The following is an 18,965-nucleotide window of genomic DNA, read 5'->3' as shown; positions in this document are numbered from 1 at the left end:
TACGACAGTAATTTTAAAACCGATTATGTCAATTGTGACATCACTGATGATGTCATAATTGATTTTGACCATCTTTTCAAAACTGTAAAATTGACGCTTCTGAACTCACGGATGGCACAGACATCATCTACGACAGTAATTTTAAAACCGATTATGTCAATTGTGACATCACTGATGATGTCATAATTGATTTTGACCATCTTTTCAAAACTGTGAAATTGATGCTTCTGAACTCACGAATGGCACGGACATCATCTACGACAGTAATTTTAAAACCGATAATGTCAATTGTGACATCACTGATGATGTCATAATTGATTTTAAGCATCTTTTCAAAACTGTAAATTTGACGATTCTGAACTCACGGATGGCACGGACATCATCTACGACAGTAATTTTAAAACCGATTATGTCAATTGTGACATCATTGATGATGTCATAATTGATTTTAACCATCTTTTCAAAACTGTAAATTTGACGATTCTGAACTCACGGATGGCACGGACACCATCTACGACAGTAATTTTAAAACCGATTATGTCAATTGTGACATCACTGATGATGTCATAATTGATTTTGACCATCTTTTCAAAACTGTAAAATTGACGCTTCTGAACTCACGGATGGCACAGACATCATCTACGACAGTAATTTTAAAACCGATTATGTCAATTGTGACATCACTGATGATGTCATAATTGATTTTAACCATTTTTTCAAAACTGTAAAATTGACGCTTCTGAACTCACGGATGGCACGGACATCATCTACGACAGTAATTTTAAAACCGATAATGTCAATTGTGACATCACTGATGATGTCATAATTGATTTTAACCATCTTTTCAAAACTGTAAAATTGAAGCTTCTGAACTCACGGATGGCACGGACATCATCTACGACAGTAATTTTAAAACCGATAATGTCAATTGTGACATCAATGATGATGTCATAATTGATTTTAACCATCTTTTGAAAACTGAAAATTTGACAAATCTGAACTCACGGATGGCACGGACATCATCTACGACAGTAATTTTAAAACCGATTATGTCAATTGTGACATCACTGATGATGTCATAATTGATTTTGACCATCTTTTCAAAACTGTAAAATTGACGCTTCTGAACTCACTGATGGCACGGACTTCATCTACGACAGTAATTTTAAAACCAATTATGTCAATTGTGACATCACTGATGATGTCATAATTGATGTCGACATCTTTTCAAAACTGTGAAATTGATGCTTCTGAACTCACTGATGGCACGGACTTCATCTACGACAGTAATTTTAAAACCAATTATGTCAATTGTGACATCACTGATGATGTCATAATTGATTTCGACATCTTTTCAAAACTGTGAAATTGATGCTTCTGAACTCACGAATGGCACAGACATCATCTACGACAGTAATTTTAAAACCGATAATGTCAATTGTGACATCACTGATGATGTCATAATTGATTTTAACCATCTTTTCAAAACTGTAAAATTGACGCTTCTGAACTCACGGATGGCACGGACATCATCTACGACAGTAATTTTAAAACCGATAATGTCAATTGTGACATCACTGATGATGTCATAATTGATTTTAACCATCTTTTCAAAACTGTAAATTTGACGATTCTGAACTCACGGATGGCACGGACATCATCTACGACAGTAATTTTAAAACCGATTATGTCAATTGTGACATCACTGATGATGTCATAATTGATTTTGACCAACTTTTCAAAACTGTGAAATTGACGCCTCTGAACTCACGGATGGCACAGACATCATCTACGACAGTAATTTTAAAACCGATTATGTCAATTGTGACATCACTGATGATGTCATAATTGATTTTGACCATCTTTTCAAAACTGTAAAATTGACGCTTCTGAACTCACGGATGGCACAGACATCATCTACGACAGTAATTTTAAAACCGATTATGTCAATTGTGACATCATTGATGATGTCATAATTGATTTTAACCATCTTTTCAAAACTGTAAATTTGACGATTCTGAACTCACGGATGGCACGGACACCATCTACGACAGTAATTTTAAAACCGATTATGTCAATTGTGACATCACTGATGATGTCATAATTGATTTTGGCCATCTTTTCAAAACTGTAAAATTGACGCTTCTGAACTCACGGATGGCACAGACATCATCTACGACAGTAATTTTAAAACCGATTATGTCAATTGTGACATCACTGATGATGTCATAATTGATTTTAACCATTTTTTAAAAACTGTAAAATTGACGCTTCTGAACTCACGGATGGCACGGACATCATCTACGACAGTAATTTTAAAACCGATAATGTCAATTGTGACATCACTGATGATGTCATAATTGATTTTGACCATCTTTTCAAAACTGTGAAATTGATGCTTCTGAACTCACGAATGGCACGGACATCATCTACGACAGTAATTTTAAAACCGATTATGTCAATTGTGACATCACTGATGATGTCATAATTGATTTTGACCATCTTTTCAAAACTGTAAAATTGACGCTTCTGAACTCACGGATGGCACAGACATCATCTACGACAGTAATTTTAAAACCGATTATGTCAATTGTGACATCACTGATGATGTCATAATTGATTTTAAGCATCTTTTCAAAACTGTAAATTTGACGATTCTGAACTCACGGATGGCACGGACATCATCTACGACAGTAATTTTAAAACCGATTATGTCAATTGTGACATCATTGATGATGTCATAATTGATTTTGACCATCTTTTCAAAACTGTAAAATTGACGCTTCTGAACTCACTGATGGCACGGACTTCATCTACGACAGTAATTTTAAAACCAATTATGTCAATTGTGACATCACTGATGATGTCATAATTGATTTCGACATCTTTTCAAAACTGTGAAATTGATGCTTCTGAACTCACGAATGGCACAGACATCATCTACGACAGTAATTTTAAAACCGATAATGTCAATTGTGACATCACTGATGATGTCATAATTGATTTTAACCATCTTTTCAAAACTGTATATTTGACGATTCTGAACTCACGGATGGCACGGACATCATCTACGACAGTAATTTTAAAACCGATTATGTCAATTGTGACATCACTGATGATGTCATAATTGATTTTGACCATCTTTTCAAAACTGTAAAATTGACGCTTCTGAACTCACGGATGGCACAGACATCATCTACGACAGTAATTTTAAAACCGATTATGTCAATTGTGACATCACTGATGATGTCATAATTGATTTTGACCATCTTTTCAAAACTGTGAAATTGATGCTTCTGAACTCACGAATGGCACGGACATCATCTACGACAGTAATTTTAAAACCGATAATGTCAATTGTGACATCACTGATGATGTCATAATTGATTTTAACCATCTTTTCAAAACTGTAAAATTGACGCTTTTGAACTCACCGATGGCACGGACATCATCTACGACAGTAATTTTAAAACCGATAATGTCAATTGTGACATCACTGATGATGTCATAATTGATTTTAACCATCTTTTCAAAACTGTAAATTTGACGATTCTGAACTCACGGATGGCACGGACATCATCTACGACAGTAATTTTAAAACCGATTATGTCAATTGTGACATCACTGATGATGTCATAATTGATTTTGACCATCTTTTCAAAACTGTAAAATTGACGCTTCTGAACTCACGGATGGCACAGACATCATCTACGACACTAATTTTAAAACCGATTATGTCAATTGTGACATCACTGATGATGTCATAATTGATTTTCAGCATCTTTTCAAAACTGTAAATTTGACGATTCTGAACTCACGGATGGCACGGACATCATCTACGACAGTAATTTTAAAACCGATTATGTCAATTGTGACATCATTGATGATGTCATAATTGATTTTAACCATCTTTTCAAAACTGTAAATTTGACGATTCTGAACTCACGGATGGCACGGACATCATCTACGACAGTAATTTTAAAACCGATTATGTCAATTGTGACATCACCGATGATGTCATAATTGATTTTGACCATCTTTTCAAAACTGTAAAATTGACGCTTCTGAACTCACGGATGACACAGACATCATCTACGACAGTAATTTTAAAACCGATTATGTCAATTGTGACATCACTGATGATGTCATAATTGATTTTAACCATCTTTTCAAAACTGTAAAATTGACGCTTCTGAACTCACGGATGGCACGGACATCATCTACGACAGTAATTTTAAAACCGATAATGTCAATTGTGACATCAATGATGATGTCATAATTGATTTTAACCATCTTTTCAAAACTGTAAATTTGACGATTCTGAACTCACGGATGGCACGGACATCATCTACGACAGTAATTTTAAAACCGATTATGTCAATTGTGACATCACTGATGATGTCATAATTGATTTTGACCATCTTTTCAAAACTTTAAAATTGATGCTTCTGAACTCACGGATGGCACAGACATCATCTACGACAGTAATTTTAAAACCGATTATGTCAATTGTGACATCACTGATGATGTCATAATTGATTTTGACCATCTTTTCAAAACTGTAAAATTGACGCTTCTGAACTCACGGATGGCACAGACATCATCTACGACAGTAATTTTAAAACCGATTATGTCAATTGTGACATCACGGATGATGTCATAATTGATTTTGACCATCTTTTCAAAACTGTAAAATTGACGCTTCTGAACTCACGGATGGCACAGACATCATCTACGACAGTAATTTTAAAACCGATTATGTCAATTGTGACATCACTGATGATGTCATAATTGATTTTGACCATCTTTTCAAAACTGTAAAATTGACGCTTCTGAACTCACGGATGGCACAGACATCATCTACGACAGTAATTTTAAAACCGATTATGTCAATTGTGACATCACTGAGGATGTCATAATTGATTTTGACCATCGTTTCAAAACTGTGAAATTGATGCTTCTGAACTCACGAATGGCACGGACATCATCTACGACAGTAATTTTAAAACCGATAATGTCAATTGTGACATCACTGATGATGTCATAATTGATTTTGACCATCTTTTCAAAACTGTAAATTTGACGATTCTGAACTCACGGATGGCACGGACATCATCTACGACAGTAATTTTAAAACCGATAATGTCAATTGTGACATCACTGATGATGTCATAATTGATTTTAACCATCTTTTCAAAACTGTAAAATTGACGCTTCTGAACTCACGGATGGCACGGACATCATCTACGACATTAATTTTAAAACCGATAATGTCAATTGTGACATCACTGATGATGTCATAATTGATTTTAACCATCTTTTTAAAACTGTAAATTTGACGATTCTGAACTCACGGATGGCACGGACATCATCTACGACAGTAATTTTAAAACCGATTATGTCAATTGTGACATCACTGATGATGTCATAATTGATTTTGACCATCTTTTCAAAACTGTAAAATTGACGCTTCTGAACTCACGGATGGCACAGACATCATCTACGACAGTAATTTTAAAACCGATTATGTCAATTGTGACATCACGGATGATGTCATAATTGATTTTGACCATCTTTTCAAAACTGTAAAATTGACGCTTCTGAACTCACGGATGGCACAGACATCATCTACGACAGTAATTTTAAAACCGATTATGTCAATTGTGACATCACTGATGATGTCATAATTGATTTTGACCATCTTTTCAAAACTGTAAAATTGACGCTTCTGAACTCACGGATGGCACAGACATCATCTACGACAGTAATTTTAAAACCGATTATGTCAATTGTGACATCACTGAGGATGTCATAATTGATTTTGACCATCGTTTCAAAACTGTGAAATTGATGCTTCTGAACTCACGAATGGCACGGACATCATCTACGACAGTAATTTTAAAACCGATAATGTCAATTGTGACATCACTGATGATGTCATAATTGATTTTGACCATCTTTTCAAAACTGTAAATTTGACGATTCTGAACTCACGGATGGCACGGACATCATCTACGACAGTAATTTTAAAACCGATAATGTCAATTGTGACATCACTGATGATGTCATAATTGATTTTAACCATCTTTTCAAAACTGTAAAATTGACGCTTCTGAACTCACGGATGGCACGGACATCATCTACGACATTAATTTTAAAACCGATAATGTCAATTGTGACATCACTGATGATGTCATAATTGATTTTAACCATCTTTTCAAAACTGTAAATTTGACGATTCTGAACTCACGGATGGCACGGACATCATCTACGACAGTAATTTTAAAACCGATTATGTCAATTGTGACATCACTGATGATGTCATAATTGATTTTGACCAACTTTTCAAAACTGTAAAATTGACGCTTCTGAACTCACGGATGGCACAGACATCATCTACGACAGTAATTTTAAAACCGATTATGTCAATTGTGACATCACTGATGATGTCATAATTGATTTTGACCATCTTTTCAAAACTGTAAAATTGACGCTTCTGAACTCACGGATGGCACAGACATCATCTACGACAGTAATTTTAAAACCGATAATGTCAATTGTGACATCACTGATGATGTCATAATTGATTTTAACCATCTTTTCAAAACTGTGAAATTGATGCTTCTGAACTCACGAATGGCACGGACATCATCTACGACAGTAATTTTAAAACCGATAATGTCAATTGTGACATCACTGATGATGTCATAATTGATTTTAACCATCTTTTCAAAACTGTAAAATTGACGCTTCTGAACTCACGGATGGCACGGACATCATCTACGACAGTAATTTTAAAACCGATAATGTCAATTATGACATCACTGATGATGTCATAATTGATTTTAACCATCTTTTCAAAACTGTAAATTTGACGATTCTGAACTCACGGATGGCACGGACATCATCTACGACAGTAATTTTAAAACCGATTATGTCAATTGTGACATCACTGATGATGTCATAATTGATTTTGACCAACTTTTCAAAACTGTAAAATTGACGCTTCTGAACTCACGGATGGCACAGACATCATCTACGACAGTAATTTTAAAACCGATTATGTCAATTGTGACATCACTGATGATGTCATAATTGATTTTAACCATCTTTTCAAAACTGTAAATTTGACGATTCTGAACTCACGGATGGCACGGACATCATCTACGACAGTAATTTTAAAACCGATTATGTCAATTGTGACATCACTGATGATGTCATAATTGATTTTGACCATCTTTTCAAAACTGTAAAATTGACGCTTCTGAACTCACGGATGGCACAGACATCATCTACGACAGTAATTTTAAAACCGATTATGTCAATTGTGACATCACTGATGATGTCATAATTGATTTTAACCATCTTTTCAAAACTGTAAATTTGACGATTCTGAACTCACGGATGGCACGGACATCATCTACGACAGTAATTTTAAAACCGATTATGTCAATTGTGACATCACTGATGATGTCATAATTGATTTTGACCATCTTTTCAAAACTGTAAAATTGACGCTTCTGAACTCACGGATGGCACAGACATCATCTACGACAGTAATTTTAAAACCGATAATGTCAATTGTGACATCACTGATGATGTCATAATTGATTTTAACCATCTTTTCAAAACTGTGAAATTGATGCTTCTGAACTCACGAATGGCACGGACATCATCTACGACAGTAATTTTAAAACCGATAATGTCAATTGTGACATCACTGATGATGTCATAATTGATTTTAACCATCTTTTCAAAACTGTAAAATTGACGCTTCTGAACTCACGGATGGCACGGACATCATCTACGACAGTAATTTTAAAACCGATAATGTCAATTATGACATCACTGATGATGTCATAATTGATTTTAACCATCTTTTCAAAACTGTAAATTTGACGATTCTGAACTCACGGATGGCACAGACATCATCTACGACAGTAATTTTAAAACCGATTATGTCAATTGTGACATCACTGATGATGTCATAATTGATTTTAACCATCTTTTCAAAACTGTAAATTTGACGATTCTGAACTCACGGATGGCACGGACATCATCTACGACAGTAATTTTAAAACCGATTATGTCAATTGTGACATCACTGATGATGTCATAATTGATTTTGACCATCTTTTCAAAACTGTAAAATTGACGCTTCTGAACTAACGGATGGCACAGACATCATCTACGACAGTAATTTTAAAACCGATTATGTCAATTGTGACATCACTGATGATGTCATAATTGATTTTAACCATCTTTTCAAAACTGTAAAATTGACGCTTCTGAACTCACGGATGGCACGGACATCATCTACGACAGTAATTTTAAAACCGATTATGTCAATTGTGACATCACTGATGATGTCATAATTGATTTTGACCAACTTTTCAAAACTGTAAAATTGATGCTTCTGAACTCACGGATGGCACAGACATCATCTACGACAGTAATTTTAAAACCGATTATGTCAATTGTGACATCACTGATGATGTCATAATTGATTTTGACCATCTTTTCAAAACTGTAAAATTGACGCTTCTGAACTCACGGATGGCACAGACATCATCTACGACAGTAATTTTAAAACCGATTATGTCAATTGTGACATCACTGATGATGTCATAATTGATTTTGAAAATCTTTTCAAAACTGTAAAATTGACGCTTCTGAACTCACGGATGGCACAGACATCATCTACGACAGTAATTTTAAAACCGATTATGTCAATTGTGACATCACTGATGATGTCATAATTGATTTTGACCATCTTTTCAAAACTGTAAAATTGACGCTTCTGAACTCACGGATGGCACAGACATCATCTACGACAGTAATTTTAAAACCGATTATGTCAATTGTGACATCACTGATGATGTCATAATTGATTTTGACCATCGTTTCAAAACTGTGAAATTGATGCTTCTGAACTCACGAATGGCACGGACATCATCTACGACAGTAATTTTAAAACCGATAATGTCAATTGTGACATCACTGATGATGTCATAATTGATTTTGACCATCTTTTCAAAACTGTAAATTTGACGATTCTGAACTCACGGATGGCACGGACATCATCTACGACAGTAATTTTAAAACCGATAATGTCAATTGTGACATCACTGATGATGTCATAATTGATTTTAACCATCTTTTCAAAACTGTAAAATTGACGCTTCTGAACTCACGGATGGCACGGACATCATCTACGACATTAATTTTAAAACCGATAATGTCAATTGTGACATCACTGATGATGTCATAATTGATTTTAACCATCTTTTCAAAACTGTAAATTTGACGATTCTGAACTCACGGATGGCACGGACATCATCTACGACAGTAATTTTAAAACCGATTATGTCAATTGTGACATCACTGATGATGTCATAATTGATTTTGACCAACTTTTCAAAACTGTAAAATTGACGCTTCTGAACTCACGGATGGCACAGACATCATCTACGACAGTAATTTTAAAACCGATTATGTCAATTGTGACATCACTGATGATGTCATAATTGATTTTGACCATCTTTTCAAAACTGTAAAATTGACGCTTCTGAACTCATGGATGGCACAGACATCATCTACGACAGTAATTTTAAAACCGATAATATCAATTGTGACATCACTGATGATGTCATAATTGATTTTAACCATCTTTTCAAAACTGTGAAATTGATGCTTCTGAACTCACGAATGGCACGGACATCATCTACGACAGTAATTTTAAAACCGATAATGTCAATTGTGACATCACTGATGATGTCATAATTGATTTTAACCATCTTTTCAAAACTGTAAAATTGACGCTTCTGAACTCACGGATGGCACGGACATCATCTACGACAGTAATTTTAAAACCGATAATGTCAATTATGACATCACTGATGATGTCATAATTGATTTTAACCATCTTTTCAAAACTGTAAATTTGACGATTCTGAACTCACGGATGGCACGGACATCATCTACGACAGTAATTTTAAAACCGATTATGTCAATTGTGACATCACTGATGATGTCATAATTGATTTTGACCAACTTTTAAAAACTGTAAAATTGACGCTTCTGAACTCACGGATGGCACAGACATCATCTACGACAGTAATTTTAAAACCGATTATGTCAATTGTGACATCACTGATGATGTCATAATTGATTTTGACCATCTTTTCAAAACTGTGAAATTGATGCTTCTGAACTCACGAATGGCAAGGACATCATCTACGACAGTAATTTTAAAACCGATAATGTCAATTGTGACATCACTGATGATGTCATAATTGATTTTAACCATCTTTTCAAAACTGTAAAATTGACGCTTCTGAACTCACGGATGGCACGGACATCATCTACGACAGTAATTTTAAAACCGATAATGTCAATTGTGACATCACTGATGATGTCATAATTGATTTTAACCATCTTTTCAAAACTGTAAATTTGACGATTCTGAACTCACGGATGGCACGGACATCATCTACGACAGTAATTTTAAAACCGATTATGTCAATTGTGACATCACTGATGATGTCATAATTGATTTTGACCATCTTTTCAAAACTGTAAAATTGACGCTTCTGAACTCACGGATGGCACAGACATCATCTACGACAGTAATTTTAAAACCGATTATGTCAATTGTGACATCACTGATGATGTCATAATTGATTTTAAGCATCTTTTCAAAACTGTAAATTTGACGATTCTGAACTCACGGATGGCACGGACATCATCTACGACAGTAATTTTAAAACCGATTATGTCAATTGTGACATCATTGATGATGTCATAATTGATTTTAACCATCTTTTCAAAACTGTAAATTTGACGATTCTGAACTCACGGATGGCACGGACATCATCTACGACAGTAATTTTAAAACCGATTATGTCAATTGTGACATCACTGATGATGTCATAATTGATTTTGACCATCTTTTCAAAACTGTAAAATTGACGCTTCTGAACTCACGGATGGCACAGACATCATCTACGACAGTAATTTTAAAACCGATTATGTCAATTGTGACATCACTGATGATGTCATAATTGATTTTAACCATCTTTTCAAAACTGTAAAATTGACGCTTCTGAACTCACGGATGGCACGGACATCATCTACGACAGTAATTTTAAAACCGATAATGTCAATTGTGACATCACTGATGATGTCATAATTGATTTTAAGCATCTTTTCAAAACTGTAAATTTGACGATTCTGAACTCTCGGATGGCACGGACATCATCTACGACACTAATTTTAAAACCGATTATGCCAATTGTGACATCACTGATGATGTCATAATTGATTTTAACCATCTTTTCAAAACTGTAAATTTGACGATTCTGAACTCACGGATGGCACGGACATCATCTACGACAGTAATTTTAAAACCGATTATGTCAATTGTGACATCACTGATGATGTCATAATTGATTTTGACCATCTTTTCAAAACTGTAAAATTGACGCTTCTGAACTCACGGATGGCACAGACATCATCTACGACAGTAATTTTAAAACCGATTATGTCAATTGTGACATCACTGATGATGTCATAATTGATTTTAAGCATCTTTTCAAAACTGTAAATTTGACGATTCTGAACTCACGGATGGCACGGACATCATCTACGACAGTAATTTTAAAACCGATTATGTCAATTGTGACATCATTGATGATGTCATAATTGATTTTAACCATCTTTTCAAAACTGTAAATTTGACGATTCTGAACTCACGGATGGCACGGACATCATCTACGACAGTAATTTTAAAACTGATTATGTCAATTGTGACATCACTGATGATGTCATAATTGATTTTGACCATCTTTTGAAAACTGTAAAATTGATGCTTCTGAATTAACGGATGGCACAGACATCATCTACGACAGTAATTTTAAAACCGATTATGTCAATTGTGACATCACTGATGATGTCATAATTGATTTTAACCATCTTTTCAAAACTGTAAAATTGACGCTTCTGAACTCACGGATGGCACGGACATCATCTACGACAGTAATTTTAAAACCGATAATGTCAATTGTGACATCACTGATGATGTCATAATTGATTTTGACCATCTTTTCAAAACTGTAAATTTGACGATTCTGAACTCACGGATGGCACGGACATCATCTACGACAGTAATTTTAAAACCGATAATGTCAATTGTGACATCACTGATGATGTCATAATTGATTTTAACCATCTTTTCAAAACTGTAAAATTGACACTTCTGAACTCACGGATGGCACGGACATCATCTACGACAGCAATTTTAAAACCGATAATGTCAATTGTGACATCACTGATGATGTCATAATTGATTTTAACCATCTTTTCAAAACTGTAAATTTGACGATTCTGAACTCACGGATGGCACGGACATCATCTACGACAGTAATTTTAAAACCGATTAAGTCAATTGTGACATCACTGATGATGTCATAATTGATTTTGACCAACTTTTCAAAACTGTAAAATTGACGCTTCTGAACTCACGGATGGTACAGACATCATCTACGACAGTAATTTTAAAACCGATTATGTCAATTGTGACATCACTGATGATGTCATAATTGATTTTGACCATCTTTTCAAAACTGTAAAATTGACGCTTCTGAACTCACGGATGGCACAGACATCATCTACGACAGTAATTTTAAAACCGATTATGTCAATTGTGACATCACTGATGATGTCATAATTGATTTTGACCATCTTTTCAAAACTGTGAAATTGATGCTTCTGAACTCACGGATGGCACGGACATCAACTACGACAGTAATTTTAAAACCGATAATGTCAATTGTGACATCACTGATGATGTCATAATTGATTTTAACCATCTTTTCAAAACTGTAAAATTGACGCTTCTGAACTCACGGATGGCACGGACATCATCTACGACAGTAATTTTAAAACCGATAATGTCAATTGTGACATCACTGATGATGTCATAATTGATTTTAACCATCTTTTCAAAACTGTTAATTTGACGATTCTGAACTCACGGATGGCACGGACATCATCTACGACAGTAATTTTAAAACCGATTATGTCAATTGTGACATCACTGATGATGTCATAATTGATTTTGACCATCTTTTCAAAACTGTAAAATTGACGCTTCTGAACTCACGGATGGCACAGACATCATCTACGACAGTAATTTTAAAACCGATTATGTCAATTGTGACATCACTGATGATGTCATAATTGATTTTGACCATCTTTTCAAAACTGTCAAATTGACGCTTCTGAACTCACGGATGGCACAGACATCATCTACGACAGTAATTTTAAAACCGATTATGTCAATTGTGACATCACTGATGATGTCATAATTGATTTTGACCATCTTTTCAAAACTGTGAAATTGATGCTTCTGAACTCACGAATGGCACGGACATCAACTACGACAGTAATTTTAAAACCGATAATGTCAATTGTGACATCACTGATGATGTCATAATTGATTTTAACCATCTTTTCAAAACTGTAAAATTGACGCTTCTGAACTCACGGATGGCACGGACATCATCTACGACAGTAATTTTAAAACCGATAATGTCAATTGTGACATCACTGATGATGTCATAATTGATTTTAACCATCTTTTCAAAACTGTTAATTTGACGATTCTGAACTCACGGATGGCACAGACATCATCTACGACAGTAATTTTAAAACCGATTATGTCAATTGTGACATCACTGATGATGTCATAATTGATTTTAAGCATCTTTTCAAAACTGTAAATTTGACGATTCTGAACTCACGGATGGCACGGACATCATCTACGACAGTAATTTTAAAACCGATTATGTCAATTGTGACATCATTGATGATGTCATAATTGATTTTAACCATCTTTTCAAAACTGTAAATTTGACGATTCTGAACTCACGGATGGCACGGACATCATCTACGACAGTAATTTTAAAACCGATTATGTCAATTGTGACATCACTGATGATGTCATAATTGATTGTGACCATCGTTTCAAAACTGTGAAATTGATGCTTCTGAACTCACGAATGGCACGGACATCATCTACGAAAGTAATTTTAAAACCGATAATGTCAATTGTGACATCACTGATGATGTCATAATTGATTTTGACCATCTTTTCAAAACTGTAAATTTGACGATTCTGAACTCACGGATGGCACGGACATCATCTACGACAGTAATTTTAAAACCGATTAAGTCAATTGTGACATCACTGATGATGTCATAATTGATTTTGACCAACTTTTCAAAACTGTAAAATTGACGCTTCTGAACTCACGGATGGTACAGACATCATCTACGACAGTAATTTTAAAACCGATTATGTCAATTGTGACATCACTGATGATGTCATAATTGATTTTGACCATCTTTTCAAAACTGTAAAATTGACGCTTCTGAACTCACGGATGGCACAGACATCATCTACGACAGTAATTTTAAAACCGATTATGTCAATTGTGACATCACTGATGATGTCATAATTGATTTTGACCATCTTTTCAAAACTGTGAAATTGATGCTTCTGAACTCACGGATGGCACGGACATCAACTACGACAGTAATTTTAAAACCGATAATGTCAATTGTGACATCACTGATGATGTCATAATTGATTTTAACCATCTTTTCAAAACTGTAAAATTGACGCTTCTGAACTCACGGATGGCACGGACATCATCTACGACAGTAATTTTAAAACCGATAATGTCAATTGTGACATCACTGATGATGTCATAATTGATTTTAACCATCTTTTCAAAACTGTTAATTTGACGATTCTGAACTCACGGATGGCACGGACATCATCTACGACAGTAATTTTAAAACCGATTATGTCAATTGTGACATCACTGATGATGTCATAATTGATTTTGACCATCTTTTCAAAACTGTAAAATTGACGCTTCTGAACTCACGGATGGCACAGACATCATCTACGACAGTAATTTTAAAACCGATTATGTCAATTGTGACATCACTGATGATGTCATAATTGATTTTGACCATCTTTTCAAAACTGTAAAATTGACGCTTCTGAACTCACGGATGGCACAGACATCATCTACGACAGTAATTTTAAAACCGATTATGTCAATTGTGACATCACTGATGATGTCATAATTGATTTTGACCATCTTTTCAAAACTGTGAAATTGATGCTTCTGAACTCACGAATGGCACGGACATCAACTACGACAGTAATTTTAAAACCGATAATGTCAATTGTGACATCACTGATGATGTCATAATTGATTTTAACCATCTTTTCAAAACTGTAAAATTGACGCTTCTGAACTCACGGATGGCACGGACATCATCTACGACAGTAATTTTAAAACCGATAATGTCAATTGTGACATCACTGATGATGTCATAATTGATTTTAACCATCTTTTCAAAACTGTAAATTTGACGATTCTGAACTCACGGATGGCACGGACATCATCTACGACAGTAATTTTAAAACCGATTATGTCAATTGTGACATCACTGATGATGTCATAATTGATTTTGACCATCTTTTCAAAACTGTAAAATTGACGCTTCTGAACTCACGGATGGCACAGACATCATCTACGACAGTAATTTTAAAACCGATTATGTCAATTGTGACATCACTGATGATGTCATAATTGATTTTAAGCATCTTTTCAAAACTGTAAATTTGACGATTCTGAACTCACGGATGGCACGGACATCATCTACGACAGTAATTTTAAAACCGATTATGTCAATTGTGACATCATTGATGATGTCATAATTGATTTTAACCATCTTTTCAAAACTGTAAATTTGACGATTCTGAACTCACGGATGGCACGGACATCATCTACGACAGTAATTTTAAAACCGATTATGTCAATTGTGACATCACTGATGATGTCATAATTGATTGTGACCATCGTTTCAAAACTGTGAAATTGATGCTTCTGAACTCACGAATGGCACGGACATCATCTACGAAAGTAATTTTAAAACCGATAATGTCAATTGTGACATCACTGATGATGTCATAATTGATTTTGACCATCTTTTCAAAACTGTAAATTTGACGATTCTGAACTCACGGATGGCACGGACATCATCTACGACAGTAATTTTAAAACCGATAATGTCAATTGTGACATCACTGATGATGTCATAATTGATTTTAACCATCTTTTCAAAACTGTAAAATTGACGCTTCTGAACTCACGGATGGCACGGACATCATCTACGACATTAATTTTAAAACCGATAATGTCAATTGTGACATTACTGATGATGTCATAATTGATTTTAACCATCTTTTCAAAACTGTAAATTTGACGATTCTGAACTCACGGATGGCACGGACATCATCTACGACAGTAATTTTAAAACCGATTATGTCAATTGTGACATCACTGATGATGTCATAATTGATTTTGACCAACTTTTCAAAACTGTAAAATTGACGCTTCTGAACTCACGGATGGCACAGACATCATCTACGACAGTAATTTTAAAACCGATTATGTCAATTGTGACATCACTGATGATGTCATAATTGATTTTGACCATCTTTTCAAAACTGTAAAATTGACGCTTCTGAACTCACGGATGGCACAGACATCATCTACGACAGTAATTTTAAAACCGATTATGTCAATTGTGACATCACTGATGATGTCATAATTGATTTTGACCATCTATTCAAAACTGTGAAATTGATGCTTCTGAACTCACGAATGGCACGGACATCATCTACGACAGTAATTTTAAAACCGATAATGTCAATTATGACATCACTGATGATGTCATAATTGATTTTAACCATCTTTTCAAAACTGTAAATTTGACGATTCTGAACTCACGGATGGCACGGACATCATCTACGACAGTAATTTTAAAACCGATTATGTCAATTGTGACATCACTGATGATGTCATAATTGATTTTGACCAACTTTTCAAAACTGTAAAATTGACGCTTCTGAACTCACGGATGGCACAGACATCATCTACGACAGTAATTTTAAAACCAATAATGTCAATTGTGACATCACTGATGATGTCATAATTGATTTTAACCATCTTTTCAAAACTGTAAAATTGACGCTTCTTAACTCACGGATGGCACAGACATCATCTACGACAGTAATTTTAAAACCGATTATGTCAATTGTGACATCACTGATGATGTCATAATTGATTTTGACCATCTTTTCAAAACTGTAAATTTGACGATTCTGAACTAACGGATGGCACGGACATCATCTACGACAGTAATTTTAAAACCGATAATGTCAATTGTGACATCACTGATGATGTCATAATTGATTTTAACCATCTTTTCAAAACTGTAAAATTGACACTTCTGAACTCACGGATGGCACGGACATCATCTACGACAGTAATTTTAAAACCGATTATGTCAATTGTGACATCACTGATGATGTCATAATTGATTTTGACCAACTTTTCAAAACTGTAAAATTGACGCTTCTGAACTCACGGATGGCACAGACATCATCTACGACAGTAATTTTAAAACCAATAATGTCAATTGTGACATCACTGATGATGTCATAATTGATTTTAACCATCTTTTCAAAACTGTAAAATTGACGCTTCTGAACTCACGGATGGCACAGACATCATCTACGACAGTAATTTTAAAACCGATTATGTCAATTGTGACATCACTGATGATGTCATAATTGATTTTGACCATCTTTTCAAAACTGTAAATTTGACGATTCTGAACTCACGGATGGCACGGACATCATCTACGACAGTAATTTTAAAACCGATAATGTCAATTGTGACATCACTGATGATGTCATAATTGATTTTAACCATCTTTTCAAAACTGTAAAATTGACACTTCTGAACTCACGGATGGCACGGACATCATCTACGACAGTAATTTTAAAACCGATAATGTCAATTGTGACATCACTGATGATGTCATAATTGATTTTAACCATCTTTTCAAAACTGTAAATTTGACGATTCTAAACTCACGGATGGCACGGACATCATCTACGACAGTAATTTTAAAACCGATTATGTTAATTGTGACATCACTGATGATGTCATAATTGATTTTGACCATCTTTTCAAAACTGTAAAATTGACGCTTCTGAACTCACGGATGGCACAGACATCATCTACGACAGTAATTTTAAAACCGATTATGTCAATTGTGACATCACTGATGATGTCATAATTGATTTTAACCATCTTTTCAAAACTGTAAAATTGACGCTTCTGAACTCACGGATGGCACGGACATCATCTACGACACTAATTTTAAAACCGATTATGTCAATTGTGACATCACTGATGATGTCATAATTGATTTTAACCATCTTTTCAAAACTGTAAATTTGACGATTCTGAACTCACGGATGGCACGGACATCATCTACGACAGTAATTTTAAAACCGATTATGTCAATTGTGACATCACTGATGATGTTATAATTGATTTTGACCATCTTTTCAAAACTGTAAAATTGACGCTTCTGAACTCACGGATGGCACAGACATCAGCTACGACAGTAATTTTAAAACCGATTATGTCAATTGTGACATCACTGATGATGTCATAATTGATTTTAACCATCTTTTCAAAACTGTAAAATTGACGCTTCTGAACTCACGGATGGCACGGACATCATCTACGACAGTAATTTTAAAACCGATAATGTCAATTGTGACATCACTGATGATGTCATAATTGATTTTAACCATCTTTTCAAAACTGTAAATTTGACGATTCTGAACTCTCGGATGGCACGGACATCATCTACGACACTAATTTTAAAACCGATTATGCCAATTGTGACATCACTGATGATGTCATAATTGATTTTATCCATCTTTTCAAAACTGTAAATTTGACGATTCTGAACTCACGGATGGCACGGACATCATCTACGACAGTAATTTTAAAACCGAT

Source organism: Crinia signifera, chromosome 9 (assembly GCF_055691185.1).
Source record: "Crinia signifera chromosome 9, ASM5569118v1, whole genome shotgun sequence".
Classification (NCBI taxonomy): Eukaryota; Metazoa; Chordata; class Amphibia; order Anura; family Myobatrachidae; genus Crinia; species Crinia signifera.
This window is presented reverse-complemented; position numbering follows the sequence as displayed.